The 5,045-nt window shown below is 52.0% G+C and overlaps 1 protein-coding gene across 1 annotated transcript in view; it reads right to left on the bottom strand.

Annotated features, from left to right (window-relative positions):
• The window catches only part of GPR123 (G protein-coupled receptor 123), a 54,997-nt gene that overhangs the window by 15,793 nt on the left and 34,159 nt on the right, over window positions 1-5,045 (bottom strand). The gene's annotated exons all lie outside the window — the stretch shown is intronic.

The following is a 5,045-nucleotide window of genomic DNA, read 5'->3' as shown; positions in this document are numbered from 1 at the left end:
AGAAAACGGCAGCCCGCGGTTCCGGCCGCCGTCGGGCGGTCACCGCGCGGTCGTGCGGACCCCGGGGCCCTGCCCGGCCCAGTGACCCTCCCGCGGCCCCGGCGCGGGCCCCTCTGCATCGGCCTCTGCTCGCCGGTGTTCGGGTGGGCTGTGGCCACCCCTTCTCCAGTGGAGGCTGAGCCCCAGCCTTGGGGGCTTCCCAGCTCCTGGAGTGTCATCTTTGTGACGTTAAACTATTTAAATCACGGAGGCTCCCGTCTTCTGGCTCTATCAGCACCGCGGGTACATCCCCTGGGAAGGGCAGGGCCTGGAGGAACAGGCCCCCAACTGTGCCCAGCCTCCCGGGGTCCAGGGCAAGTGCAGCCAGAGGCGCGGCCGCTGGGACATCCTGAGGTCACTGGCTTCTGGGGTCAGACCAGCCTCTTCCCAGGTGAAAGTTTCTAGAAAGGAAGGGCAAATCTGAATCTGGTGAAACCCCGCTGCTCCCCCTTGGAGACTGTGACCCAGATCCTAAGATGTCCAGATGAACGGGGTGGGAGTTCAGAGAGCCGCATGGACGGAGGGGGCGGCTACAGAGGCAGCTCATCCGGGGGGAGCACAGGGCAGCCCGGAGCACGTGGGCACTTCATCAGGGCAAAGGGACGTGTGGGGCATGGCGGGGGGTCCCGTCAGTACGTGGGGCAGTGATAAATATGCATTCACAGGCGAGACCCGGAAATTGGTCCCTGTGGGCACCTGAATAACAGCCTCCAAAAATGTCCATGTTCTAATCCCAGAACCTGTGAACATGTCACCTAACATGGCACAGGGGGCTTTGCAGATGGGATTAAGGGACGGATCTTGAGATGGGGAGATTGACCTAGACTAGCCGGGTGGGGCTGATGTAATCCCAGGGTCCTTGTAAGAGGTCAGAGGGGAGAGAAGACGCGGCTTCAGGAGGGAGGGAGGGAAAGACGGGGAGGAGCCTGCAGAAGGAGCCAGCCCTGCCCACACCTTGACTGATTTTGGACTCCTGACCTCTAGACCGTCGGATGATGAATCTGTGTCGTTGTGAGTCACTGAGCTTGTGGTGATTTGTCACAGCAGCCGATGACGTGGGAGAACACCCAAGAGCAGACAGTGGGGTGCAGCACTGGGGACCTTCTCACAGGGAGGGGGCTCATAAAAGATTAGTCAAACCGCCTTGGAGACAATAGTTAGCTGAAGCCACGGGTGGGACAAGCACTCGGAGACCAACGTGGAACTGTCAGCAGCAGGGAGAGGCTGGCTGCAGTCTGGTCACAAACCCATCTGGTACAGTGACAGAGAGCAGTGAGCAGTAGGTACAGACTGTTCCAATGTGGACCTCAAAAAACACCCCCACCCCCAAACTTGAAAACACTCACGCTTGCAAAGTGCACTCTCCCACACATGCTCACATGCACACAGGCCCACAAGGTGCCCACACGAAACAGCGGTCGAATCACAACACGGGTCAGAGCATCAGCTACATGCAAACTGGGGGAAGGTGAGGAGGAGCGAGGCAGTGACCCAGGACTTGGGCCCTGCGAGGGGAGCCCCTGTGAGCCTGGAGGCCTCCTCGGAGACCGCAGTGGCTGTTGGGTGGAGGGGCCCTCGGGGGTCTTGCCATTTAAGGAAAAGGCAGGCCCAGTAGTTTGGGGAACTGAAGCAGGGAAGAGGCTCTTGGGCCTCAATTCCTGAGGGTGGTGAGACCAGAGAATGATCTGGAAGCCCTTGCCGATGTGTGCACCCCGGGGCATGTCCCGGCCTCCCGAGTCATCTGGGTTGGCTTAACCAGCTGGTGTTTTCCTGCCTAGACTCCCCACCAGCTGCCCTCCTGGATGTGTGAGAATGGAGGGTGACCAGGAAGGGAGCAGAGGGACAGGCCAGGGGTGGAGATGACAGCTGGCCACCAGCTGGAGAGGGTATCCTGGGGACCAAAACCTTTGCCAGCAGCTGTGGGCCCTGCCTGGCCACACCTGCAGCCACGACAGATGCTTTCTGGGGCACATCCCACATGGCCACATGGAGCTCTTGGCCCTGCTCAGCCTCACCTCTGTGGGGCTCTGAGCTGGACGTGCCTTTGCTGACCATTCTGGGGGTGTTTGCTGGGCGGCCTAGCACATGCTCATCCTGGGCTCCTGCAGGGCATCTTCTCAGTGCCGCAGGGGTCCAGGGTCTTGTGGACCAGGACAGTATGGTGGCTTGGGGCTACACATACTCTCTCTCCCCACTTCAGACAGTTTCCCTCTGTCACTTGCAGGAGGGACCAGACGGTGTATGGGGAGATCTGATGCTGGCTCATGCCTCCTTTTCCTGCCTTTCGACTCAGCATGGAACAAAAGCCCTTGGGACTGAGCCCTGGACCCCAGCACAGCTGCTCCCAGGGACTGAGTGTGGCATGGATGCTCCACCCCAGGGACAGGGATGTCCCCCTCTGCTCCCTCCCTCCATCTGTCCTGCTCTGGGGCTGGGGTCTGACCTGCATCTGCCCCCTAATAATCCTGGCATGGCTTATCCCACCTTGGCTGCAGGGGGAGCAGTCCTCTGTGGCTCTCCAAGTCCACGCCCCAGCAGACAGAATGCAGCATGCATCACACTCAGTGAGACGCAGGTCTTTTCACCAAGCATGCAGAGTCACCAAGCACCAAGCAGGTCTTGTCACCAAGCACAGGTCTTGTCACGAGCACACAGAGTCCCGGCCATTCAGGCAATGTATCTGGTGCTTACGATTTTCAGCCCATGACAAGTGCAAGCCTGTAGGGTTTTCTAACTTTCAGCACCACAGGTCTTTCTAAGACAGCTTTAATATTCTAAATGGGCATTGGTGTGAGAATTCCCACAGCTACAATTAGCAAGCCCTCTAGAGCTGTGCTTACAGTCTGACTTTAACACCTGACTTCCCTGCACAGGGCCAGGCTGTCCCGATAGCATGGACTGTGCCATCCACTGCCCACCGTGGAGGAAGCCGGAGCCAAGGGTAGCAGCCCAGGGTCAGGCTGTGCTGTGGATGGGATGTCCCCCCAAAAGCTCATTGAGACTAAATCCCAACTGTGACAGCGTTAAGAGGGTGGGAAATGCTATTATGGTAATTGAAAGGTGGGCCTTGAAGAGGTGATTGGACTGTCAGACCACGCAGCAGTGAAAGGACTGATCAATGGATGGTTCAATGGTGGTCATGGGTGTGGTTCTGAAGGCTTTAAAAGGGGAGCACGTGAGGATCTCTCTCTGCTCTGCCATCTGCCGTGTGACACCCGGCATCACCGTGCAGTCACCACCAAGAACAAGGCCCTCACCAGATGTGGACTTTGGACTTCCCAAGGGAGCACGTGAGGATCTCTCTCTGCTCTGCCATCTGCCGTGTGACACCCGGCATCACCGTGGAGTCACCACCAAGAACAAGGCCCTCACCAGATGTGGACTTTGGACTTCCCAGCCTCCAAAACTGTAAGCAATAAATACTGCATTTCTTTATAAATTACCCAGTTCAACATCACTCAGCATCCGGGAAATGCAAATCAAAACCACACTGAGCTACCACCTCACCCCGGTTAGGATGGCCAAAATCCAAAAGACTCTGAAAGATAACTGCTGGCGAGGTTGCGGAGAAAAAGGAACTCTCATACATTGTTGGTGGGACTGCAAAATGGTGCAGCCTCTGTGGAAAATGGTATGGAGGTTCCTCAAACAGTTGCAGATAGATCTACCATATGACCCAGCTGTCCCACTGCTGGGAATATACCCAAAGGAATGGAAATCATCAAGTCGAAGGTATACTTGTTTCCCAATGTTCATTGCAGCACTCTTCACAATAGCCAAGAGCTGGAATCAACCCAAATGTCCATCATCGGATGAGTGGATACGGAAAATGTGGTATATCTACACAATGGAATACTACTCAGCTATAAAAACAAAACCCAATGTTGGGGGGGGTGGGAGGGGAAGAAGACATAACAACTACAATTCCTTGAAGTTGATAAGACAAGCAAACAGAAAGGACATTTTTGGGTGGGAGGGGCGAGAGGGAGGAGGGAGGGAAGTTTTGGTGATGGGCCATAATAATCAACCACATTGTATATTGACAAAATAAAAATAAAAAATTAAAAAAATTAAAAAAATTAAAAAAAATAAAAAAATAAAAAATTTAGAAACAACAGTTACTCTTAAGAAGTCTACCAGAACCCCAACACATAGGGATAAAATTTCTCTTGGGCCCAGTACTTCAGCAAGTGATTATTGCCTCAATATCAAATATTTTAATAGATGTGGAGAAAAATCCCTTTCAGAAATGAGTGAAAAATTGACAACTTTGAGTTATAGGAAGTATAATGATGTTTCTGATATTCACACATTAGAAAATAAGCAATATTACAACTTAAAAAACAAACAATATCATAGGTATCCAAAGAACCAAGGTGAAAGTTTTACAATTTGCAGGAAACTTATCTATCCATTAGAAACTCTTCACAGTAGTCCAAATATAAGTAGAAATACATTGAAAGAAGTGCCTTGCGGACTTATCAATAATAACTTAACACAGAGCAATTCGACGCTGAAAGATAAATGCTGGCGTGGTTGCGGAGAAAAAGGAACTCTCATACATTGTTGGTGGGAATGCAAAATGGTGCAACCCCTATGGAAGATGGTATGGAGGTTCCTCAAACAGTTGCAGATAGATCTGCCATACGACCCAGCTATTTCACTGCTGGGAATATATCCAAAGGAATGGAAATCATCAAGTCGAAGGTATACTTGTTTCCCAATGTTCATTGCAGCACTCTTCACAATAGCCAAGAGCTGGAATCAGCCCAAATGTCCATCATCGGATGAGTGGATACGGAAAATGTGGTATATCTACACAATGGAATACTACTCAGCTATAAAAACGAATGAAATACTACCATTTGCAACAACATGGATGGACCTTGAAAGAATAATATTAAGTGAAACGAGTCAGGCAGAGAAAAAGAAATACCACATGTTCTCACTTATTGGTGGGAGCTAAAAAAATAAACAAATTAATTCACCCACAAACACACACAAAA

Source organism: Galeopterus variegatus, unplaced genomic scaffold (genome assembly GCF_000696425.1).
Source record: "Galeopterus variegatus unplaced genomic scaffold, G_variegatus-3.0.2 Scaffold3028, whole genome shotgun sequence".
NCBI classification, from domain to species: Eukaryota; Metazoa; Chordata; class Mammalia; order Dermoptera; family Cynocephalidae; genus Galeopterus; species Galeopterus variegatus.
This window is presented reverse-complemented; position numbering and strand designations above follow the sequence as displayed.